This window comes from Rattus norvegicus, chromosome 16 (genome assembly GCF_036323735.1).
Source record: "Rattus norvegicus strain BN/NHsdMcwi chromosome 16, GRCr8, whole genome shotgun sequence".
In the NCBI taxonomy this organism is placed as follows: Eukaryota; Metazoa; Chordata; class Mammalia; order Rodentia; family Muridae; genus Rattus; species Rattus norvegicus.
The window spans coordinates 62,480,982-62,507,845 of NC_086034.1; the positions used below are offsets into that span (position 1 = coordinate 62,480,982).

General features: G+C 44.3%; 1 protein-coding gene and 1 pseudogene across 5 annotated transcripts in view; both read right to left on the reverse strand.

Annotated features, from left to right (window-relative positions):
* Trmt9b (tRNA methyltransferase 9B (putative)) overlaps positions 1–14,545 on the reverse strand; it is a 55,902-nt gene extending 41,357 nt beyond the window's left edge. Inside the window, exons 1-2 of one of the 5 annotated variants that reach the window (XM_063275436.1) lie at positions 14,347–14,545; positions 13,682–13,906 (exon numbers count right to left, since the gene is read on the reverse strand). The gene's annotated coding sequence lies outside the window, so the exon portion shown is untranslated. Of the gene's footprint in view, positions 1–13,681; positions 13,907–14,181 lie in introns of all 5 variants that reach the window. The other 4 variants (XM_063275435.1, XM_006253223.5, XM_006253222.3 and 1 more) reach the window with 4 other exon arrangements.
* A 7,632-nt stretch (positions 14,546–22,177) lies between these two features.
* On the reverse strand, positions 22,178–22,918 carry Ube2e3-ps2 (ubiquitin-conjugating enzyme E2E 3, pseudogene 2; annotated as a pseudogene).
* Between the last annotated feature and the right edge of the window lie 3,946 nt (positions 22,919–26,864).

The window sequence follows — 26,864 nt, forward strand, 5'->3', positions numbered from 1 at the left end:
TAGAGGAATCGGGCGGCATTGCCAATTCTAAAGAGCAGCTTTAATTAGAACAGATGCATTGCTTCTACTGCTTTGCTGAGAAAAAGTTAAAAACAATCCAAGGCCAGACACCCTAAGATGCACCAATACTAACAGGAACAAGGCGTCTTTTTGTGTCATTTTTAACACAAGAAGAATATCACCACCCTGCCTTTAAAGTCACCACCCCTGCCACCTAACTGCGGTCCAATGGAGTTGAGCCATGTGTGAGAGCTGCGGAGTTGAGCAAGAGCTTGTGACAGACTCGGGGTCCCAGAGTCAACTCCCAGCGGCACCATGCATTCCCACAATGGGACACATGACACTAACCTTGAGTGACCTTCTTTCTGTGTTTCCACCCACCACCTTATTGTTTAAGTGACCAAAGACATCAGGGAAGATGTTCGCGATTCCAGAGGGGAGCAGTATTTGAGTAAAAACATGCAGAACATGTCTGTTTCTCAATCCAATCCTTCCTGAGCTGTGGAAAAACTTGTTTTCATGTTGCCCATGATTTACTTACCTACATTTCTGTGATGATTTGGCTATGTTCAGCCCAGGGAGTGACACTATTAGGTGTGGCCTTGTTGGAGGAGGTGTGTCACTGTGGGTATGGGCTTTAAGACCTTCATCCTAGCTGCCTGGAAGCCAGTATTCTGCTAGCAGCCTTCAGATGAAGGTGTAGAACTCTCAGCTCCTCCTGCACCATGCCTGCCTGGATGCTGCCATGTTCCTGCCTTGATGATGATGGAATGAACCTCTGAACCTGTAAGCCAGCCCCAATTAAACGTTGTCCTTATAAGAGTTGCCTTAGTCATGGTGTCTGCTCACAGCAGTAAAACCCTAACTAAGACCATTTTCTATATCTCTGGAGGATGAACAACTTTGAGGGTCTATTGATGTTGGATACTATCAGGGTCCAGAATGTCTTTGGATTATAAGCTATCATAAGGTAAAAATGAGAAGGAATGCCATGAAATGCAAGCTATATGGTACTGAACACCACAGGCTCAAGCCCCATCTCCAATAGGTGATTCCCTGATCCAGATGACAAAAGCGAGCTGCTCTCTAGGCATCCGAAAACTTTTGTCCCTGATCTTGTGCTGGTTTGAATGAGAATGGTTCACATAGGCTCCTATGTTGAGATACATGGTCCCTTTTTCTTTTGGTGGAACTATTTGGAAAGGATTGGGGAGTGTGGTCTTGGTAAAGAAGGCGTGTCACTCCCTTGCCATTCCCAATTAGTTCTCTCTGACTCATGGTTGTAGCTCGAGTTGTGAGTTCTTATCTAGTGCTGCAGTTCCATGCCTGCCTCCTGTGGCCATGCTGTCTGCCAGGCTCTCTGCCATGCTGTCTGCCAGGCTCTCTGCCATGCTCTCTCTCTGCCATGCTCTCTCTGCCATGCTGTCTGCCATGCTGTCTGCCATGCTCTCTCTGCCATGCTGTCTGCCATGCTCTCTCTGCCATGCTCTCTGCCATGCTCTCTCTCTGCCATGCTCTCTCTGCCATGCTCTCTGCCATGCTCTCTCTGCCATGCTGTCTGCCATGCTCTCTGCCATGCTCTCTCTGCCATGCTCTCTCTGCCATGCTGTCTGCCATGCTCTCTCTCTGCCATGCTCTCTCTGCCATGCTGTCTGCCATGCTGTCTGCCATGCTCTCTCTCTGCCATGCTCTCTCTGCCATGCTGTCTGCCATGCTCTCTGCCATGCTCTCTCTCTGCCATGCTCTCTGCCATGCTCTCTCTCTGCCATGCTCTCTGCCATGCTCTCTCTCTGCCATGCTCTCTGCCATGCTCTCTCTCTGCCATGCTCTCTGCTATGCTGTCTGCCATGCTCTCTGCCATGCTCTCTCTCTGCCATGCTCTCTCTGCCATGGTGTCTCCCATGCTGTCTGCCATGCTCTCTCTGCCATGCTCTCTGCCATACTCTCTCTCTGCCATGCTCTCTGCCATGCTCTCTGCCATGCTGTCTGCCATGCTCTCTGCCATGCTCTCTCTCTGCCATGCTCTCTCTGCCATGGTGTCTGCCATGCTGTCTGCCATGCTCTCTCTGCCATGCTCTCTGCCATGCTCTCTCTCTGCCATGCTCTCTGCCATGCTCTCTGCCATGCTGGTCGCAGGCTCACCCTCTGTAACTGTACAATCCAATGACTTAGTTAGGGTTTTACTGCTGTGAACAGACACCATGACCAATGCAATTCCTATAAGGATAACATTTGATTGGGGCTGGCTTACAGGATCAGAGGTTGAGTCTTTGAGGCAGGCAGGGTACAAGAGGAGCTGAAAATTCTACATCTTGTTTCGAAGGCAGCTAGGAGAAGACTGGCTTCCAGGCAGCTACGATGAGAGTTTTAAAGCCCACTCCTCCAGTGACACACTTCCTTCAGTAAGGCCACACCTCCAAGTGGTGCCACTCCCTGGGCCAAGCATATATAAACTATCACACCTGGGATACTCTTTTTTTCTCTAAGTTGCCTTGGTCATGGTGTCTTATCACAGCAGTGGAAAAGAAACTAAACACAGCTCTTGCAAGTTAGAAGGTGTTGGCGTGTGCCATCCGCTGTATTAATCTGGAGTCCTTGCTAAATAAATTTGTGCTGAGTTTGATGTTTAGATCTGTTAAAGAAGAAGCTGTCACAATATTTAATGAAGGAAACAGCTGAAATGGATCTGTTTCCGTACTGAGGTATTATTTATTTTAAGGGCTTTCACAAAACTACTTTCTATTTCTGCTAAATAATTTCACTCTCTCTCTAAGCCGCTGATAAATAACATTTTTTTCAACTGAGGACAAATTAGGACAGCGAGTTGTAAAATAGTGGAACTCTCTAGGGTCTTACCTGGTTTGAATACAATCACCTCTTATTATCTATGAGAATCATCCAAGAACTCCCACCTCGAGGGTGTCAAACTCTGCAGGATGCTCAGGTGGCACAGAAAACGGCATTTACCTATCCCAGGTGACGTGCGTCTCCCAGTGTAAGACTCTCAGAGAGAATCTTCCCTCAGGAGGGAGATCCTCAAGCCCCATGACCAGTCCGAGTCCACAGGCTGCAATGTGCAAGAGGATTTTTATTGATCAGGATACACAGGTATCTGTGGGCGTCCCAGTCAATTCGGAAGACTGGCGCGCCTAGCAGAACCAGGGTAGGCTTTTTATAGTATTTTGGGGAGCAGAAGCAGGCTTACAGAAGCAGATGCATGGTTACAGGGATGTGATTGGTGGAGTAAATGAGGCATACGTGTATGTTACTTATTTTGGCTATAATCATAACAATGAGTTAGCAAAAAGCACATGGTGGTCGGGTCTCCCAGGGGGTCAGGGACTGTTTCTTTTTCCCTGCCAGGTGGCCCATGGAGCAATGCCCATATTTTAGTCTAGTTTCTGCATTTTGTTTTCTTTTCGGGGCTATTTTGTCTAAATGCTGGGTCAGCTTGTCCCACAAAGCTTGGGACTCATATGAACTTCTTGAACTTTCTCATAAGGCTTATTTTAGTTCCAGGCCTGTGTATTAAAATTCATCTGTCATTTCTATGGTTGAGGGCCTAGGGCTAGGCTTGTATAATCCCTTTTCTGGAAGGGGGTCTTTCATTCCCCCATTTTCTTTTTGTCCTTGAGTGGAATCTTTCACTCATTTATTGAGTCATTTAAGGTACTTCAGTTGGTTGTTGTTCTACTAATTGGTACTGTTGTCTTAACACAAAAGTTTGAATAACTGAAAGCCTATCTTTTATGAACTGTACTAATTTGTTTAGGATGCAGGGTCCAAATAGGAGAATCAGGAGAAGGATTATTAAAGGTCCCATCAAAGTTGATAGCAGGGTAGCAAACCATGGGGATCGATTAAACCACCCTTCACCAGGTGACGTGCATCTCCCCGCAAGCATCACAGCATCTCTAGGTCCTTTGTAAGTAATTCGATGCTAATGCTCTGCAAATAGTTGTCAAACCTTTTTGTTCAGCAAATAACAGTAAGGAAAAAGTTTACGTGGGGCTTTCCCTGCACAGTAGTTTTGGTTTCAGATTGGTCGAATCTGTGGATGCGGAACCATGGATAAAAGGGATGCGTTCTCATTGCTCCGCAGCCTGCCTTGGTCTCCAGCAGGCACCTTCATTCTCTAATTTGCTACATTTTATCTGCTTTGGGCTTAATGTTGACCATTTTGTTGGAGTCCTAACTAAAACACCAACGGTAAAGACTTACAGGTAACAGAGGGGTTAGCTTTGGATAAGTGAGCTTGGCGGCAGCCATATTGACTGTGTACAGGCGGTGTTGGCTCTGTACTGTGACGAGGAGGTGAAGATGCTTGAAAGGCTGGCCGCACCTTCCACCCTGAGACCTGACAGCCTTCTGCTTCTCAGCCGGGCTCCCCGCCCCACTCCCACACTCTGGATTCTGTCTTGTGTAGTGACACTGGGACCCTTGTAGGACGGTCTTACAGTTGGCTCCATTGTCTGCAGCTGCCCACACTTGCTCTGCACCCCTGAAAACCTCCGCAGGGCCACGGGGGTGTGACTGTTTACATCATGCGGTGAAGCTTTCAATTCTGAGTAAGTGCTACAATTATGAAACTGCACCGAAGTTGGAGACGCGCCAGTCGAAGGGGTCCTTTCATTTGCAGGCGGCATGCATTGTATTTTGCAAGAACGTGTTTGACATTTTTAAGCCTTCCCGTGGCAGCAAATTGCACTTCTCCTAGCAGCGGCAGTTATTAAGTTGGTGCCCAGAATAAACCAGACGGTTTTGGAAAGATAATTTTTTTTTCCGATTTCCATGTTGCACTTTATGACTGGGTTTGGTTTCTTCAGAGATAAGCCCAGGGATAGTTGTACGCTGTTGATTACTTTGGATTTAAAGCTACTGCTACCATTTTTAACCTTCAGGGCAAGCCGTTATAATCTACTTTCTGAGCAGAGGAATCAGGGTGAGAGAGCTCTGGTTCCAAATTTAAAACTTTAAAACAAGACAGAGCGCTCGACCTGAAGCTCCCAAGGCAGAGCGAAATGTTTCTCACAAATGGACGGAAAAGAACGTTACGTTGAACCTAAGCTACAATCTGGTTTGTCTTATGCATAATTTATTTACTGTCAAGAAAGCAGAGTATATGCCACCAACTGTAAGGTACGATCGTGTACTAATCAGGTGAGTTACAAAAGCGTAGTTTCAACAGTGGCAAGGCATTATAATTTTGAAAATTCGTGACAAATGACCCGGAATGACTTCCTTGAGAAGCGCCACATTCTATGTTGACCATCAGATCACGGCCTCCTCAACTTATAGGAACTGAGATGTCACAGAGCTCATGCAGGGAAAAGGCAAGTCAAAAACGGGCAAATGAATGCAAAACCAAAGTTGATGCCAGGGGCGAAGGTCAAGTATACCAGAGAGGCCATCAGCACAGAAAACACACATCTAGGTTCCAAGGACTAAGCACTGGATTCTTGAGTACTCGTTGTATCCAGCCATGGTCTGGTTTAAATAAACAGAGAGCAGAGGTGACCCACGCACAGGCCTAACACAGGTATCACATATTCAGTAACTAACGTTTTAAGGGAGCATTACTGCTCTATAAAAAGAAAAATCATGTCAAGAAACAGTATATATTTTGTTTATTTAAAATTTTTTCCAATTAACTCATCTTCAATTTTCTACTTAAATGGATAAATCCTAAGACCCTGGAGCACTGGGATAATTCAAAAGGCACTCTTGAAGAAAAGAGCAGAGAGACGGCTCAGCAATGAAGAGCAAAGGGCATGTATTACTCTTGCCACAGATCTGGGTTCGATTCTCAGCACCCACAACTGCCTGGACTCCAGTTCCGGGGAATCCAATATCCCTTTCTGGCCGCTGAGGGCCCCTGCACTTACACAGTACATACAAGTAGGCATACATGTTACACATGAAAAATTTGTAGTCTCACAAATAATTGACAAGATACTTCTTGCCTATAGTGAAACATGGCGGAGTATGAAGTCCGTCTTCTTCAGTTGTGCCATTATTGGGATTTCTAGGACTTTCTACCTTTCAGCAAACCCTCACGGCATGCGCCGCCGCGACCTGCAGACTTTCTACATTTCAAAATTATGTTAACATAATATGTCACACACAGACCTGTCCTGCTTCCACCAAAGAAAATGCATCGCCATAATGAGGATAAAAGGCTTCTGTGTGCACACGCTGCCCATACATTTCCAAAAGCCCACATTTTAGCAAGTAAAATAGATAGACTACCAGACATGAGACCATAAATTACTTTGGCTGAGAAAAAAAAAAACTTTCAGCAGTAGGTCTCTCAACAGTTTTACTCACATATTTCTATGCGTTCTCTATCCTTATGGAGGTGTCTGGGTAGCTTATGAGACTCATGTTGGGGACAGCTTTTCCCACATTATATAGGAACCACAATACGCACCCTCGCCCAATAAGAGCTTGCCCACATTGCTGCTAACTGGGCGCAAAGCCTCAAGCTTTCTGCAAAGGAAATGGTCCAGATAAGTCAGATCAGGCCTGCAGCAGCAGGCAGGAGGCTGAGATGATGGGCAGATTTGCAACCCCCTGCCTTGCATTTTGTCTGGGTTAATGCAGATCAGTAAATGGATTCTACGGGTTCCTCCCCAAGTGTTTAACCAATATGAAACTGCATGGCGAGGAGAGATTACTTGACTTAGAAGCACTCTCCCTACCTGCTAAAAGCTTAGGTGCAATGTCTGCATCTGAAGGTGCTGAGTCACCTAGGAGACTTTTCTGCTGAGCACACGACAGGGGCATTACTCACATTGTGACTTAGATATATGCCCTTGGTATTTGACAGATTGTCATTCAGACCTCTCAAATTAATGCTTTATGCATCTTGCACCAACAGAATTTCTAATTGGTCAAAACCACCTCCCTTTCAATCAGCACCTCAGTGACTTAACCAGGAAGAGTCACATTTAGATGGCCTACATTATATAATACTTAGCAAATAAAAACTGATTTTGATTTTCTTTTATTACTTCTTAAACCTTTATGTCTATGACTATTTGCCTGCATGTATGTGTGTATGCTATGTATGCACCTCATGCTCACGGAGGCCAGAAGAGGGCATTGAACCCTCTGGAACTAGAGTTATAGAAGGTTGCGAGATGCTGGGTTGTTCTGGGAACTGAGGCTAGGCTTTCTGCAAGAGCAGCAACCACTTTTAACTGTCCAGTCATCTTCTCAGTCCTATTTTGACTATCAGTCCACAACAGCAGTTTTGTAAACACCGTTATCTCCAAGTACACTCAATATGTTTGGACAAGGTAAGAATGTGTCACGCTTACAGCCCAGGGGAAGAAACAAGGAGCTCTACACCCAATGTTTGCTCAACTATGACTTAAAGAGGAAAACTAGGGAAAGGAAGAGAAGCTGGAATGGCGGGTGGGGGGTTGGGGTTTGGGGTTTGGGGAGAGTCATTTACATGTCACTTCAAAGTAGAAAGGTCAATAGTTCCTACTTTTCCTTTATAATTAATCAACTCTTATTAGAGTCAAACAGCTATACCCAAGAGACTGTGAAACAAAAGTTGTTCGTGAACAACAGCTTGTGGCACCTTGGGATAGAAGACTTGAGGGGATATTCATGGAACAACATTTAGCTATGTTCATTCTTGATGGCAAGAGGGTGAGTGGCTAAATTACCGATGTCCCCCCTACACCTGAAGAATACAATCACACGAGAGTATGATTCACCCAGGTAGCATTTGAAACTCTGCATTTAAATGTTTCTCATCAATCACTAGGGAAGATAATGAAATGGTTGTCATCTTTTAAGATATAACGTTTTCAATACAAGAACATTGATTCAACAGACTAACAAATTCATTACGCTCTCCAATATGCTCCAACTGTCTCTCCTTTCCCAAGTTTTAGCAGCCAAGTGAAGATGATTTTATTCAATGATAGAGACTATTCCTTGATGTCCTAATGCAATTTCTGAGTGCAAACAAGGTCATAATTTACTAACAGAAGATAAGAGATTTGCAAAAAATGAGGGAATCTGATCAATGCCAGGGCATGAAGGAAGTGATTGGAGTAATGCCAAGCATGTTTTTATTTTACTCTCCAAGAAACAAGTCATTTCTGTCTTTGTCAGCATTAAAAAGAGTACTGTGAATGTTGCAGAGGAAAGAGAGAGTCAGCAAAAAATACAAGTTCCAGGTGATTCATCTAATGACTGACCCAGCCAGAGACTGATTTCTAAATGGACTGTGGTCTTCCTTTGTTTTATGGGTCATGAATGGGTATTGTTAGCTGAAGCTTTGGTGGGGAGGATCATTTTAAAAATCATTTTTCTGGGACAAGAAAGAGGGCTTAAGCCATAGTGACTATCGAGGAAGCGTGAAGACTTGAGCTGAGATCCCCAGAACTCATGTAAGAAGTCAGGAATCATGGCTTGTGTCTGCAACCCCAGCACGGGTTGGGAGAGACTGGAAAGACAAGTGGATCCCTCAAGCTTATCGGGCAGCTAGTATAGCTGAACCAATGAGCTTCGGCTTCATAGAGAGATCCTGTGTCAACAAACGAAGGTGAACAAGCATCAAAGAAAGACACCCAACACCAACCTTTGGCCCATATGCCCTGTACACATGCAAGCACATATCACACCATAGAAACACACAGTCACATATAAAAACTCATTTTCCTAATACTTTATTTTGATTACCAATCCAACTGAAGAATGTTTTTATGTTTAGATATATAGTGACTGGTCAGTAAGTTTTATTTACTTAATGCTTTTTTTTTTTATAGAAATTTCAACTCTATCCCTACAATATACTTCTATTTGAAAGGGAACTTGTTAGCCAACTGCTTTATTTTTTCACTTCTTTTTAAAAAAACAAAATATTACCCAAAGTCAGTCTTAGCCTACTTTGAATGAAATATCTGTCTCTGAAGACTATATTTTAAATATGTGCTAGACGTGATGGCCTGTCACTCAACTCTCATTCTCCAAGTGTTCATTCCATCAACTCTGAGGCCAGAAATCTGTAGACTCCATTTCCCAGAGTCCAAAGAGTCCTTTGAAGGGTGCAAGACAGAGGTCACGTGCTACCAGAGAGAATGGCGGAGGAAGGAAGCAGTAAGTGTCTAGGGATGCTATTGGCTGGTCTGTTTTTGCTATTGGCAACAATGTTCACTGCCTTGGCTCCTGGGGTAAAGAACGCAGCATTTCCTCTGATTAGTGGAATGCAGAAAAATGACATGTTCATGAAGTCCGCATCTGTGCAGGAGGCTGAGTCTCAGAATTCAGACAGCCCACAAGGCTCTCTCCTCTCCATTCAGTTAGCAACCTCCTGCTCCAACTTTCTTGTAAACACTTCATCTCCACACTAAGCCCCTTTCTGCTTAAGTCACTGCAACAATTTTCTAACTGTCGCCAGAAAGGAAGCATTCACTGCACCGATGGTAGGAAGTGCTTTGGGAGAAAAATGAAGAGCGCTGTGCCCATCTGACACACAACTGTGTGTTAGAGAACAAGGCCACAGAGCAGACTGGGGTTACTTAAATGAAGGGATGGAGTTGAAGCCAAAACATCCTTAGACAAGCTGAGAAAAAAAACTAAGGAAGGAAAGACAGAAGAAAAGAGAGGAAAGACAAAGAAAAATAATGAATTCACCTATGTGCAGAAGATGACCAACCACAAGTCCTTCAAATGACCATGGGAGATCTGCCCATCAGGGGAGAATGTTGCCATGTTTCTACTCTGTCCTTTCCTCCGAGAGAGACCAGAGCCTTCCCCATGAAATTTCAAAACAAATATGTTCTACAGGTCCTTAATGGATCTCCAGATTCAAATAAAATGTTTGTGCAACCAACTGGGGAAAAAAATACACACACACACACACACACACACACACACACACAAGAAAGATTAATCTAAACCTTGTTTAGCATTGGGAGAGGGTTCTGGGGGTGTGAGGTTTGGTCTTGCTGTCTATTGTAATGCTAGACCAGGAGTCTGCACTAGACCCACGTGATGCTAATGTAACCCTTCCCCCATGTTATTTCTGATTGGTAAATACAGATGCTAACAACCAATAGCTGGGCAGAAGAGACGTAGGTGGGGTTTAGGTTTCCTGGGACTGGGGTTGGAGGAGAACCTCAAGAGTAGCTCAGAGGCAAAACATAGGCAATAACTCAGGGTTATCGATAGGAAAATAGATCTAGCAGCATAGAGGGGCAGTATCTGCCCAGCTCCTGTGCTTTATATTGTAAATATAAGGCAGTGTGTGTCTTTATCTGGGAACTAAATGGTCAAAGGCCTGGTTGAAACCCCAGGTCAGGATTAAATAATTTCTACAACAGGGTAGACTTAAGGGCTTTGCTTGATTGCTGAGTTACACTTCCAGCCCTGCAGGACCTTAAGGCCAGACCTGTGGTGCAAAGCCCTGGCAAATGAATTATGATAAATTTCTTTTCAGATTAGCTTCAACATTGCAAATTCCCTTTTATAGTTTAATAGTGTAATCCGAATAAATCCCAATGAAAGACAGTCACATATAACAAGATTTCTACTAAGATCATAGAAAAGAAAAAAAAAAAAACACATTTCTCTGAGGGCAGCCCTACTGTTTCTGTCACCTTAGCACAGCTCCTGTCAAAGATGCCTGTGCTCTGAGTAGTTCTCCCGGCCGATTTTTGGACAGGTAGTGTTCGGTTTCTAGTAAATGTTCTTCCTTTATGCATCTTGATGGGCTGACTTGGGAATTCCATTAATCGGGTGTTCTGTAGGCAAATCTTCATTTTAATCAACAATGGAAGTAAAGTCACGGTGCAACTGCAGGGGTGTCTGTCTGTCTGTCTCCCCCCTCTCCATCTAATCCCTTGGACACCTGGAGTTATGGGCATTTATGGCTGCCCGGTGTTCCCATGCTGGGATCTGACCTCTTGGTTCCCTGAAAGATGGGTGAGTACGATTCACCACCGAGCCACCTCTCCAGTGCCTCTACCCACTCTTTACAACTGCTCACCTCGCACTAACAGCAAACTAAGCATTTCACAATCACCACTCCCCCACTCCCCGCAACCACCTTCAGAGAAACCGTTATGCCCGAGTCACAGAGGAGGAAAAGGCTTGAGCTGGGCTTCGGTTTAGGACACCTACTTACAACTCAACAAAATGCCCTCTTTCCGTGCTCCTTTGCTTACTTTCCTTTAGAAGTTCCCCCAAATGAATAGCATTTACTCGCTTTGAGAAGAACCTCTTATCAAAGGACCTTAGGCAAAATTCTCTCTCAGGCTCTCTGGAGAAGTGAGTCACAAAAGTTAAGGGACACTCAACTGGCCCTTAGCGTCACTACACTTTCAGGTTTCTCGGGGACCAAATTATGCATTGAGCTCAGTTTGGCTTTAGTCCACGGGCCTCTCCTACAACACAGTCTGCGGTTTGCTTCCCACTCCATGCTACTGTGTTTAGAACACATCCTCCGATAGGGAGGCAAAGTTTAGATCAGAGAGTGAAGGAATGCCCATTCAGAGCCTGCCCCGCATGTGGCCCATACATATACAGCCACCAAACTAGATAAGATGGATGAAGCAAAGAGGGGCAGGCAGACAGGAACTGGATGTAGATCTCTCCTGAGAGACACAGCCAGAATACGTCAAATACATAGGCAAATGCCAGCAGCAAACCACTGAACTGAGAATAGGACCCCCATTGAAGGAATCAGAGAAAGGACTGAAAGAGCTTGAAGGAGCTTGAGACCCCATATGAACAACAATGCCAACCAACCAGAGCTTCCAGGGACTAAGCCACTACCTAAAGACTATACATGGACTGACCCTGGACTCTGACCTCATAGGTAGCAATGAATATCCTAGTAAGAGCACCAGTGGAAGGGGAAGCCCTTGGTTCTGCCAAGACTGAACGTGATTGTTGGGGGGAGGGCGGTAATGGGGGAAGGATGGGGAAGGGAACACCCATATAGAAGGGGAGGGGTAGGAGTTAGGGGGAAGTTGACTTGGAAGCCAGGAAAGGGAATAACAGTTGAAATGAAATAAGAAATACCCAATATAATAAAGATGGAGGAAAAAAAAGAACACATCCTCCTTCCTGTAAGAGTGAGACCAGGAATGTACAAATGGCCATCAACAACGATGACGAAAAACAACAATTGGTTAGGCCAAAGGCTCATTTCAATGACATCTTTTACTCAGGTCCTGTTTAAAACGCTCAGCCAGAGCACCACCACGAACTTTTCTCTCAATGTTAAGATGCTGTGTATTGCCAGCTGGGTCCGGCTTGTGACGTCTTCAAAGCAGTGACTGAACCTTGAGAGTCAGAAGCAGGGTCCTTCAGGACTAAGCCCAGTTAGCACTTCTTGTTTACAGTCCTCCAAGCATCAGTAAGATTAGGCTTTATAAGAAACAAACAAAAAACACAAAATGGAGGCTTGAGATTTCCTGGGATTCCCCTGCCACCTGGCCCCTACGTTTAGAATCAGGTTAAATCCTTAACGGTACAGACCAAGCATTTTCAATGTCACAATCCCTTTGGCAAAGAAAAACATCAGAATACCTGAACTACCTTAGGTGTTCTAAGACATATAACAAAGGGCAAACTATGTTCAAAGAGCATCATTAGAGCAACCAGATCTTGCTAGAGGCAGGCTATCTTTTCCGTGGTGGGTGGTGAAAGGAACCTATAGAGGGCTCCCTTTTTCAAATGTGACACCGGTAAAGCAGCAGTTCTCTGGAATGGTTTCCTTAGTGATGAGATGCTTTGCAACTTGTCATGGTCTTCTTTTAAATAAGACACACACACAATCAGCCAGCGGCTCTTGGACGTTCCTTCCTAGAGACCTTCATCTCCAGAGACCCACCCTACGCGTCCGTAAGGTACCAATGGATCACACCACCAGAGCTATTTACACTGCCCTGTTTACACTGGCAGGGTCCTTGATCTCTGAAGAATCCTACAACTTTCCCTTCACTAAACTTCCATACAAATTAATCACTCATTTTTTTTTTCTGGGAAGCAGAAAGAATAGATACTTTAATGGGTCCTGTGAATAACAGTGCTTTTAGCTAGGGGGTGGGGAAGATTGTTAAATGCCAGTCCTTGCTGGTGTATTGAGAATAACTTTAATCTCCAAGTAACACGGATCTAGACTAGCCTTTTCCTGCACGAAATTTCCTAGGTGCATTTTAAAGATTTCACTAGCTAATACATAAAGAAACGCCGGGCTCGGGGTTGTTTGCATCCTTGCAAACATGTTATTTATGACGACAGCTCAAGTTAACGCAAACAGGCGCACACGAGAGACATGTATCATTGTATAGATCTCACCATCCTATTTTGACTTTCCTGCCAATAAACTGTATTTTCATCCTCAGCTTTGGAAACTTTCAGGCTGCTGAGTGATCTTAGTTCCCGCCTCCTGCTGGGAAGAAAACCATTTCCCAAGTCACGGCTTTTAAAGGGAAAGATACACGTGCGACCAGAAACAAGAATTCCTCTTCACCTTTATACCTCTGCACTTGTCGCTTTGGACTCTGAGAGCCTATTTATCCTCCCTGCCATCTGAAGCATGTCCTGCAAGGCAGGCTGCTCTGCTTTGCTCTGCTCTGCGCCTCAAGTTTGCAGGGTAAACAGGTTCTCTCACCATAACAAGGATGGCCAAGGAAGGCCAGTAACTCACCCAGGTTTGCAGATCCCGGGTGCTCTGGCAGTCTTGGGGATGCCAAATGGCTGCAACTAGGACAGCGAAGACTCGGGTCACCATTGAGCAGTGCAGACGAAGGTCAACAGCAGGTTTTGGGCGGTCTTTGCCCGGGATCCGGGCGGGAGGCTCGGCCGAGCACTGGCTCGGTGCTCTTCAGCGTCGCAGCCCGGACTGTCCAGGATGCAACTTCCATGGGTCGGCCTAGGAGCGTGAGAATGAAAGGGAGAGGACTAGAGAGAGGGAGTGAGGAGGGGGGGGGTGTAGGGGGGAAGGAGGGTGTGCAGGGGTGCGCGCAAGACGGGAGCGCGCTCCCGGGCTGGAGCGCGGCTCCGTAGAGAAGTTGGAACGCAGCCGCGAGGCCGCGCACACCCAGGCTCGCGCGGGGACCTCCTCCTGCCAAGCTGCGCGGCTTGGAAGCCAGAGTGACAGCAGCTGCGACTTCCCGCGACCCCCACCCAGCGTGGTGCCGCCCTCACCTCTCCCCAGGCTCTGACCGCAAGCCCGGGGCGCCTCGGAGTCGGCTCGGTGCGGCGCGGGCGCGCGGCAGAGCCCAAGCGGTGTGGCCGCTCTGTCTGTCCCCTGCGATCGCCGCGCCCGGACGTGCCTGAGGCTGGAATCAGGATGACCTTCCTGTCTCTCACCTCGCTCTACTCCAGTGTCCGGTGGGGTGAAGGGTCCTAAGCGGGAGACGCCTCTGGGCGGGTACACCTGGCGGGGCCCCAAGCGCAGCTCAGTACCTGTGGTGACACCCACGTGACCCTAAGCCTAACTCTTCCCTTTTGATCCTGACCACAACACACACTGTAAAGGAAAAATCTCTACCGGGTATCTGGGCACGTGGGCTGACTCAGGATTGGAGGAATTAGGTCCAACCTGTCACTGCACGGGTTCTGGGTTTTTCCTGAAAAAGACAACGCTTGTTTAATCTTTTCAATGTCTTGCTAAAAGGAGCAAGTCAAAACCCCCGTCTGTCACAACAGTGCAGTGTGGAAATTTAGAAGCGATAGCCCAAAATGGACATAGATCATTGCTTCTGCAATAATAGTGTTAATTGCTTTCAGTGTCATAGCTAATAACCTTCGACCCCTATTAGTAAACAACGTAGTTACCCGCAGGGTTCTCTGTACTTTTTAAAAACTATATGTTCCCCGGAATCGGACCCCGACATATTCAGTAATGTTTTGCGGGCCTTTGGATAAGAATCCCATGCTGTTGAGCTGCTGTCCTGTTATGGGGGTTGGTAGGGACTCACCTATGTGCATTTATAATGCGCCCCTAGGAGGAGGATTGGAGATCACACGGTTTAATTCAGGGATAGTGCTGCAGTTCTCTTACTCCGTCTACTGGGGTGGTCCAGAGAGAACTTCTGTCTGGACTTCTACTGCAATGTCCAGAATAACAAAAGAGCCATCTCCTCGTTTGATTAAAAAGAGGTAGGGAGACTCACTAGCCTGCTTCCCATCTTCTTGAACCCTGAGCCAACAGGAAAGACACTCGGTGCTCCTTTTTCTTTCTGTTCAAGGACGCTACAGTTATGGCGGATGGAATTCATCTTAAGTACTGACATACCTTAGAGTATTGAGTGGTACAAGTCAGGAGCCCAGTAAATATCACATCATAAAAGAGAGCTGAACAGGGTAGGATCAGAGGGAAAGCGACCTGGTTTACATTTCATAAGACACATGAGGGAAATGATTTCAGTGAAGGCATTCTGGCGGCCAGGGCAGGTACGCCATTTTGGTATAAGAATTTAATTTTGAGAGTTTTGAGATATGATAGTAGCAGAAGTCCTCAGCCTTGTGCAGGGGATGGGAATGGACCTCGACAACAAGGGGACAGAAGCTCTGGAATACGGTAGAATGAGCATAGACATTATTTTTACATTATTTTTACATTTTATGGCTGTGCAAGGTATGGGAGCCGTTGAAAGTGCATCCTGCCGCAGTCGGCAAATGTGTTGGGTCACACTCACAGCTACCTTGGGGGTGGACTCTAATTGGAAACTCATGCCATAATATGCGGGTTTGAGTATCAGTCCCTTGTCCGGGGGCAGGGAGGAAAGAAGATGGCTGGAGTTGAGGTTATGATAAGAGGCATTTATCTCCTGGCCGTGAGCACTTTGAGTGATGACTATGGAAATGGAAAGAATATTTGTAGACTAGGGAAACAGAGCCAGGCTTCAGAAAACCAGCTTATGTATTTTTATCTGAGAGTTCCACAGCTCAGCCAAAATAGAGGGTAGAGAGAAAACAGGGCTATCTAAACTGTGGCAGTTGTTGGTGCTGGGTGGGGAGGAGAGGGAGGTAAGTGGATTATTACCTCATTATCTGTGACGTTTGACACTTCTCATGAGAACAAATCTAAGGAATCCTTGCTCTTGGCTTGTCATAGATGGTCCTATGGAATTCTCCAGCTTCAGCTGTTAGGATGGAGAACTAATAAACAATATGAGGTGCCTATGAGATAGCTCAGAGGGTAAAGGAGCTTGCTCCAAGACTGGCCACCTGAGGTCAACACCCAGGACTCACGGCGGAAGGAGAAAACTAACTTCAAACTCATCTCTGACCTCTGCACGTGCTGAGACACACACATGCTCACTCACATAAACACACGTGTGAACACACACAAGGGGTAATAAATAAAATGTTCAAAGAATAATAAAGGAAAAATATGAAGATGTCAGTGATGATACGGCATGTATCCATTGTTTCTATTGGACTTCTACTTACAATGGATATTCTCTTACAATGAATGATGATATTTGTTGACATGGTGTCTGCAGAAACCAGACCACTGTAGAATGCTGAGATGCTGTTGTTTTGTTTTGTTTTCTGGACTTACAGTTTATTTTACTCTATACTCCTTTATTATTACTTTTTATGACTACACTATGTGATATTACTCATATTATTGTGATGGCGATGATGTTACTTGATCCTGCCCTCCATTTAGTTCTTCAGGTCTGGCACCTACACCAGAAGGAGCAGATCGAAGTCTCTGAGCACCTGCCTTGCGCATGCGCATGCACATGCCTCAGTACGCCTCAGTACCTGCATGGCTTGCTTCCCCAATCTGAGACAGGCACGCACAGTGCTAACCACAGTGCTAACCTGCGTACACCCTGGCACTGCCCATCACATGACTAGTTCAGTCAGGCACATTGGTGTCTAGCTCATCCCCGGAAGTGTGCTGTGTTAGATGGTGTCTTAGCTTTTTGTTTCTGTTTTCCCGCTGCTGTGGTAACATACCCAGCAGGCAACAGGCAAAAGCAACTTCATGGGAAAGGGTTTATTTGGTTCATAGTTCCAGGCTCCAAGTCATTTCTACAGGGAAATGTTGGAGATCGGTTCTAATGTTTCTATTCAATCAGAAATCTGCATGTCTAAACGCTAAAGGCTCTTGTCCCCGATTGCAGGCTAGGATTGTAGGGGAGAGGACACAGAATTTCCAGGACCTAGGGAAGAAGGATGGGATGCAGGAGTGGCAGAGGGTAAAGCCAACCAGCTGTGTGAGATTTCCAGTAAGTAGCCATTGGCCACTTTCCCTAATGGGCCTGAGGTAGCAGGGGAAGGTTTAGGAGTACCCAACTTTTGAGGTAGTCAAGGCATTTTAAAAAAGATAATGTGTGTGTGAGTGTGTGAGTGTGTATGTTTCATTCAAGGATCCGAAGATAGTTCCTAGGGAGGTGCAAGACTCCCACTACAGGGAATTCAAGATGCCAGAATTTGAAACAACTAATCACCCCACACTCTTGTTCAAGAGCAGAAAGCAGGAATTAGTGAATGCACACTAGTGCTCAACTGTGTGCTCACTAGTCTCCATTTTCCCATCAGTTCAGGGCCTGTCCATGAAATTGTGCGGCTGCTTTCAGGGTGCGGCTTCCCAACTAAGAAAATCCCTCACAGGCCTGCCAATGGGCCGACCCAATCCAGACTATTCCTGGAGATTCCCCTCCCAGGTGCTTCTACATGGTATTAAGTCAACAGTCAAACTACCCATCACAGATAGTGAGCCCTGAGCGGTTCAGGCCGTCCTGTGGCTATTTTAGAAGGGGGCTTTGTGGGTTAGCACTCAGGCTATGAACCTTCTCACTGCACTGTTAATTGTTTTGTTCTCTGCCTTGGAAGAAACAGAACCAGCACCAGACTGAGTTTTATTGTAGGGAGCAGCAGTTGCCTTGGCAACTGAGGAGTTCACCCTACTGTTCTTCCTCAGTGGCTGTGTCCTCATGGACCAACAGTTGTAGAGCTCTTCATTCCTTTCTCTTATAGCTTCATAATCAAGCACATCCACAGAGACGACCTGATTCTTTTCCGACTTGACCTGATTCAATAGCACAGCTTCCTGATTGCCCCTGATTCTGTCACGACAGGCAAGGGCACCTCTGATTGTCCTTCCCAGTGTGCTCCCTGTATAACTTCCGTCCTTCTTCTCGTGTGAGCACAAGCCATGAATCTTCTCTTTGGCAAATTATTGTAAAAAACAAGTCACTTTTCAATGCATCTTCTTCACACAATTATTTATTTATTTGATTCTTGGTTTCCGTGCCTTGAGTGTTGTGACTTTGTGCATGTGTGTACACCACAGACATACCTTGGGTTTTTAGGGGTCAGTAGAGGGCTTTGGAACTGGAGGTAAAGGTTGATTTGGATCTGTCCTGTCAGTGCTGTGATACAGATCAGTGTCCTCTGCAATAAGAAGACACCCTCCCAAAGTCCGAGCCGTCTCTCTAGATCTTCAACTTTATTTTTGCTAGTCAAATAAACAATTTCTTATAAAATATTTCTGAACCGTTATAAAAGCTATAACCGGAATGTAGCAGCTAATGTTGAAAATCATTTATTTTGTGGAAACATAGAATAAACATATACTCAATAAAAATTAAAAACAAATTATTCTGTGATCCTTTTGTCTGACATTCATTTCTGTCTTTCCGTGTCTTCTTAGTATGTACCACGAATCCTGGCTACATCTCGGAGTCCAAGGAAACTCATGGGTTATTTCTACATATACAGTGTCAACTTCTACACCTCTCAGCTCTCATGTGCCACCCACGTTCCTGTAAGAAATTCATACAAGTGTTCTTTCTAGAGCTGTTGAGCACAGCTTGGCTTATTTGATTCTCACTACTTACTTAGCATAACCTCGAGCATTTAAAGTTCAGTGTACATATCTGGACTGAGTTTGTGTCTACTGCTGTAAGCCTAGCTACTGTCTACCTAACGCCTAGTGTCGTGAATTCACTGTTTCTGGGGCTTCCTCCAAGACCCTGCTCTGAGTTAGTGCTGGGCCTTTCCTATAGTTAGTATCTATCTATCCATCCATCTAAGTTATCTATCTATCTATACCTATCTCTATCTATCTATCTATCTATCTATCTATCTATCTATCTATCTATCTATCTGTTATTTACCTCTTTATCCATCCATCATCTATGTATCTATCCATCTATCTGTTATTTACCTCTTTATCCATCCATCATCTATGTATCTATCCATCTATCTGTTATTTATCTCTCTATCCATCCATTATCTATCTATCCATCTATCTGTTATCTTTCTATCCATCCATCATCTATGTATCTATGTATCTGTGTATCTATCTATCTATCTATCTATTTTTCTATTACCAGTCTTATCTATTTGTTTATTCCTTGAAAAAGTTCATTTATACAATGTATTATAATGATGGAGATTTTATAAAAAATGTTGCTGTTTTCATCCCTTCAAAGTCACCTTTTTGAGTGATTCTACTTAGTTTATTGAAGCAGACACAAGAGAGCCTGTCACCAGTGGGATGATGAACAGAGGAGAAGTCAGTTTGAGATCATGGGGGATAAACTGTGAAGTGCAATTTCTGTAGGGAGATTACCTTAGAGACAAAGCACTCATTTGAGAGAGATGGGGAAGGCTTTGCAGTCTTAGAGATTTAAACCATCCTCTATCACAAACCAGTCTGACGGGTCTGGAACAAATAGCTCACAGCAGTTTATAATGTAAGTCAGCACAATTTAGACAAGGAAGTACCAATCTGACCTGCGACAGGTATTGCTGGACAAACCCTGTGGCTCAGTCCTATGTCCTTCACTTTTCTAGCCCTTTTGGTACCAGAGTCTGGAGCTGCTGTCTTTGTCCAGGGAACTGGACACCTACGCCTACGAAGGCTGGGCAAGCTTCCCTGTTGTCTATGATGCACTTCCCAGCAACTATCTGATAAGAGTTTATGAGCCAAGAAGAGAACAAACCTGTTTCCTCTCTGTCTTCTCATAGTGTATGAAAGCCACGAGCCAAATGTTAACATTTCCCCAACCGACTGTCTTTCAACTTCTGCTTTTCTCTATCTGTGACCTTTCCCAGGACCACCTCAACCACCTCTTTCATCTCAGGAGAGACTCTGTGAAGCCTCCCCACTCCCCGCAAAAAAAAAAAAAAAAAAAATCTCAGGAACCTCTAGGCCCCATGATTGGCAACTTACTTGGCATCTCTAGTCTCTATCAGGGTGAGTCATATTGGAAACAGGCCCTGTACTCTTGTGGACCTAAATTGGCTTCTAGCAGCTTTCTTCTACAAATCTTTGTCCTCTAGGCCCTGAGTGTGTCCCTAGAGTCTTGTTTCTTACCTCTTATCTCCTACTGGCAGCTACAGTCTGCCAAGTTTGTCTCCAAAGCTTTTTATCCACGTTTCCCCTTCTTATTGTTTCCATCCCAATTGTATGTCACCCACCACTTTCCACTCTCCCAATTTCTACAGTATGTGGGGTGTGTGTGTGTGTGTGTGTGTGTGTGTGTGTGTGTAGGTGTGTGGTCAAGTGTGTGTCTGTTATCCCTCTCCACCAGTCGCTAGTGTTTGTTCTAACTGAAGACAAGGTGGTGGCTTATTTTGTCTCTCAGAAACTAGGCCACTCTGTAGTTAGCCTTTGTGTTGTTATTTACCCACTTGCTTGCAGTTGCTGAGGACATGGGGGACATCAGGGGACTTTCTATTCTCTCTTTCACCATAATATTTCTCCTCTTTTATCACTTGCAATTTGAGGGCATACAATTTTGGGAGTCAAGTTTTTGTTTTTTTGTTGTTGGTTTTTTTTCCCCCAGAAACAGTGAGTGACACACATTTTTTTTCCCCAAGAACTATTGTATAATTCTCCTAAGAAACTTTCTCAGATACAGGATGTCCTCTCTGACTTTGTCTCTGTCTCTCTGTCTGTCTGTCTGCCCCCCACCTCCTCTGAGTGTGTGCATGTGTTGGTTTTAGTTTGGGATGGACAGAGTACAGGAATAGTGACCTTGTCTGACACAATAGGAAACGAGACTATGGAAAAATAGATTTCTCAAAGAATGTGCTGCATAAATATTGAGGCATTTACATAAGGGAAAAAATCTGAGTCATGATTCTGAAGACAAATGAATGATTTGGAAATAGAACATACTGTTTAATGGACAATGGTTCTATGCAGCTTTTGCAAATATTAACATGTACGTACAGGGAGAAAACTGGACAAGCATGTCGAAATCATGCTAGCTGCTTTCTTCGAGCAGCAGACTTGGCTTTTTAATGTTCATCTATGAGAAATAATGTTCCTCTTTAAGGAGAAAGGAGTCTGCATACTGTTTGGAAGTAAAGCTTACCTTATTTACAGTCCCAGTCCTTTCTTGCAGGAGCAAGGATGTTGCAGCACTGAGATCAATCTACAAGCAAATGTGTGGAAAGCAGCGGTCAGCCGCTGCCCTTTTGTCTCTTTACTATTATTTTAAATTCTCAAGTGTGGCAGTGTAAGGGAGTGTAATTGCTTTAATGTGGTGGTTACAATAACCACAGTATTCCTTTTTTAAAAAAAGTTTTCAATTTAATAATTCCTTCATTTGTACGAGTCCTTAATCAATCGTCACAGCCACACCTTTATTTCATCAACGGTCATCTCAGACACATGCTCTGACAAGCCTTTCAACATAATGAGGAGAAACTGTGCCTTCAGGCACATGTGTATTGGGTTTGAGATCCGTGCTCTCTGAGCTACAAAGGGTAGAAGGAAATCCGCTCATTTCAAACTGACAGAGCTGAAACAGCATTTTCACAGCAGCATCAACCACACATTCAGAAATGGATCTGGGCTCAATACAAATGGCATAATTCCTAGTCATCTACAGCTACTTTTATCACCTCGTACAGATAATGAATTAGGCTAAAGTGCACTGTAACATTTGGTAGACTTCAGGATTAGTATCCTTAGTATATCACAAAATACATTTTGATATCCCAAAGAAGCAAGTAGGCATTTTAAACATAACTAATCTACAACTACGAAGTTCTACTCTTGGTAGCGCTTACCTTTGGGGGGGGGGGGTCTCTTAGTCTCCAGAGCATAAAGGCAAGAGTAGAGTCAGAGTAACATACACACAAAGTCCGTATTGTAAAGGCTATAAAGATCCGCAGCACAGTGGGAAGAGGCCTTCTGCTCCTTCACACCGCATACAAATTACATGAATTTCGTTGCATATCTCTGTCTGGCTATCCTGTCATGTTCTACTCTGTTGCTCAAATACTGAGTGGCTATGCTTCCAACCAGAGGATCCAAAGGGTTGCAGTCTGTCAAAAGGGAACAGATAGAGAGCAAAACCTTTGAAATAGTCAAAGCAGGACTCCAGTTGTCTTTCAGAATATCCAGGCAGAGGACTCCCTGACGGTTGATATTACAGTGATAGATTCGGGTATAGAAGGTAACCTTTGGTGGCTTAAATGGATCATCTGAAGAGAACGTGAAATCAAGAAGAAGAAAAAAAAACCCACCACCTTCATAGACAGAACCTGGTGGACCAAGTAGAGTTGGCCTCCATTCTTTAAATGTTATCTCCTTAGGCCCAGCACTGCAGTTAGGGGGAAGACCAAGGGTGAGCTCAGCTAGCTCCCTCTGAATTCTCTCAGCACTAGTGGATAACTTAGCAGTCATTTTGCTATAGAGTTTGGTGCTTTTCTTCTTCTGGGTGACAGAGGTTTTCTTTCTTCCTGTTTCTCAGACTCTGGAGTGATAGGGTCTCGCTGGTCTGCATCTGAACTGCCACTGCTGGTGTTGGGGCTCTCATCGTCCAACCTTTGGCTATCACTGGACATCTTGGTGAAGCTATCTCTGGGAAAACTTCTCACTCGCCCGCCCGGTGCTCTCATGTGCCGCTATGCTGTGTCTACCACAGCATTCCTATCGAAAACTATTCACAGCCATGTTCAGGTATTAGTTGGCTACATATGCCCCATGTTGGATTGGAACTTCTGAGTATTTGAATGTTTATTGCAGCTTCTGGGTATTTGAATGCTTATTGCATGTGATTGAAATGTAAGATAACCCCATAGGCGTTTGCACTGGGCCAGTGACCTTTCAAGAGGAGTTGGGTCACCAGGGACAGATCTTGTGGGTTTATGGCCTGGCCTCACTTCCTCTTCACTCCTCTTCTGAGATTCCAGATTCCTTCCTTATTCTGAATCATCGTCTCTGCCTGCTGACACATCTTGCCTTCCACAGTTCCCTGGGACTGTAAGCCAAAAACATCCCTGTCTCTCTTAAATTGCTTTTTAAAATTATAATTAAAACATTTTTGAGATAATGTAGCCACATTTCCCCCCTTCCCTTTCCTCCCTCCAAAAGTCCCTCTTGATCTCTTTCAAATTCATGGCATCTTTTTTAACTGTTGATATATATATATATATATATATATATATATATATATATATATATATCTGAACACACAAATACAATTATCTCAGTCTATATAATGTTACTCACATATATGTATATGTTTTCCAGGCTGACCTTGTGGTATTGGGTAACCAATTGGTGTGCTCAGCTATTTAGTTGCCCATAGTTTTTGTCTAGGGGTGAAGTCTCATGGGCTTTTTGTCTTCATGTTACCACATCTGTTGTTCATTCTTGTTCAGGTCATGATTAGGCAGATATGTTGATGAGATTTCATGGATGCAGCATCTCTGATATGCTAGCAGATACAAATTTCATGGCAAACTCTGCAATCTCATGGCAAACTCTATTGTCTCATGCCACACTCTACAATCTCATGGCAAACTCCCTGTTCCTATGGCTCTTAACAATCTTTGTCCTTCATCTTTCTAAATGAACCCTGAGCCTTATGCAGGAGTTGTGGCATAGATGTATCAGTTGGGACTGGGCTTCACAACTCTCCATTTTGATTGGTTTGTGGTTTTCTATAATGGTCTTTGCCATTCAAGTTGCTTTTGTCAGGATATTTTATCACAATAAGCAACAAGCAAGAAAGTAACATTGGGAAGGTCAAACATTGACTCTTTGCCCGAGTATCTTGACTACATATAGCTGTTGGTGATGGTAAAATTGAATTTATATGAAAATCAGTTTCTGGGGGAAAATGGAGAAGTAGAGAAGCAGGATCATTCTGTGTGCTCATGGTCCCTGAAGCATGCAGAGTCCCTAAAGACCTGATAGACTGGGGAAAAGAGAGGGCAGATTTTAAAATGGTTAGTTATATTTTCCCCTACTATTACTTTGTGGGATTTTTGTTTAATTTTCTGTTATGGTTCACGTGGGTGTATACATGTGTATGTGCAGGCGCATATACATAGTTGTGCACTCATGCATGTGAATGTGAGAGTAGATATCATTGTCTTCTTTGATTTCTATCTTATTCTTTGACATACAGTCTCTCATGGAGGTTGAAGCTCTTCAATTGGGCTAGGTCTGCTGGCCAATAGCCTTCAAGATCTACCTGTCTCTGCCTCCCCAAAATGGGTTGTATAGACCACTGCTTCTGGGTTTTTAATGTGGTTATTGGGGGATCCAAAATCAGGTCCCCATTGTTTTGTGTCAAAGACTTTATATATTGAACCATCTCCCTAGCACCATTTTGGGTGGGATTTTTGGTACATAAGCTTTGAAATATTTTAGAAAAAATAAAAATTTAAGAACAAGTCCCAGGATTGCAGAGATTTCACAGAGGTTAGGAGTACTTGTTGTTCTTCCAGAGGACTTGGGGGTGGTGGTGGTGGTGGTGGCACCTACATTTGTAACTCGAGTTCCAGGGAATCTGATGCCCTCTTCTGGTCTTCTGGTCTCTACAGGCACTGGACAAACATGGTACATGGACCCATGCAGGCGAAACTCTCATACACATAAAATAAAAATAAATACATCTAAAACATTTAAACTAAAAGAGTAAGTTCTAATGTATGCTATGAAAAGTTGGATTAGTAGAAAATAGTTTCAATAAACTGAGTTAAGAAAGAATTATACACGCATACACATATAGCATATGTATGTGAAAACAATTGTTTTAGTTAGGGTTTTACTGCTGTGAACAGACACCATGACCAAGGCAACTCTTATAAGGACAACATGTGATTGGGGCTGGCTTATAGGTTCAGAGGTTCAGCCCGTTATCATCAAAGCAGGCATGATGCAGGAGGAGCTGAGAGTTCTACATCTCCATCTGAAGGCAGCTAGCACAATACTAGCTTTCAGGCAGCTAGGACTAGGATATTAAAGCCCATACTCACAGTGACACACCTACTCCAATGGGGCCATACCTCTAAATAGTGCCACTCCTGGGCCACAATTTATGATAGTTACAGTATATTTTCTGAGAATAGGCAGGACAGAAGTGGTAAACTACAGTCCTGCTCCCAGAATTCTAATGACTAGTGTACTGTGACCTTGACCTCACTTTAGACTGATGGACTCATGCTACTATCTGAAAAGTGGGAGCTGAGTGAGATAATTACTGAGTACCCCTACTGAGTCCAAAAATAAGCATTTTTACATGGATCTGGAAGTTCCTGAACAAGAGGAGGCATGGTACCTCCTTCGCCATATTCATTTGTGATGAATGGGAGCAGTAGGGGGCTACCGTTGTCTAATCTGGATTTTAACATGCTGTGTGTAGAGTTAGTTGAAAGCCGTTTCTCTTTTAGGATGCACTTGCCACATGAAAGATGAAGGAAACCTTTGTCCAGGTGGCCCCAGAGGACAGAAGTAAGCTGCAGGGCGGAGAATTCAGACCCAAGGAGAGAGAAAGATTTTTCTGAAGTCTCGCTTGCCTGGAGACAGAGCTTCTGCAGGAAGTGAAGCTTGTTCATGGATGATTCAAAAGGGAGGCCAGCTCACTCTTGGTGCTGATGCAGAGGAAAGTATACACCAAAGAGGACCTGAAGGCGGACACAACCCTGTCCTCTCCAGGGCTGGAGTTCTACATGGTCTTGCTGACACAGGTCTTTGACAAGTGGCCAAAGGCAGATACTCTGAGCTTGGTAGGCAGAGTCTACCCAACTGCTTTCTTCCTTCCTTCCTTCCTTCCTTCCTTCCTTCCTTCCTTCCTTCCTTCTTTCCTTCGTTTCTTTTGCTTCTTGTGGTGTCTCCTTAGATATAATGTAAAAGAAACTGGTAATGTTTGGAATTCACAGTCAAGATACAAACTAGGACTACAGAGGTGGCTCAGTAGTTAAGAGCACTAGCTACTCTTTCAGAGGACCGGAGTTCAATTCCCAACACCCACTTAATGGTTCTCAACTGTCTATAACTTTAGTCCCAGGAGATCAAATCACCTTTTCTAGCATTTTCAAATGTGAGAGACAGAGATGTGATGTTCAAATAAAACAAAATGAATATATTTTTGAAAAGATACACAAAAATATGAGAAAGAACAGCGAAGATGAATATCCCATTAACTGGGGAATTCGATTGAGTCCAGAGCAGGGACTCTTATGTGGCGACCACAAAGGCCTTGCACACAGATGACAAAGGAAAGAAGGCCTTGTTTTGACATAAGACTGTACATTAGTGTAGAATTTGTTCATGCATTTCTGTATTTATTTAACACGAATGAAGAAGAGGAAATAAAATAAGCTAGCAAGTAGCAGTAGTAAGATCACTAAAACCATTAAAAAATGTAACTGACAAACAAAATATTCTCAAGAAACACACTAGCATTTTTTTCCCTAGGAGAAAAATGAAGGTTGGGACTACAGCTCAGTTAGCCAAGTACTTGTCTAGCCATCTCTAGCATTACATAAAGCTTGGCATGGTGGCACAAGGCTGGAATCCCAGTGCTCAGGGGGAATAGAGAGAAGGGTCAGAAGTTCAAGGTCACCCTGAACTACATAGGGACTTCAAGACCAGAAGGTAACAGAAT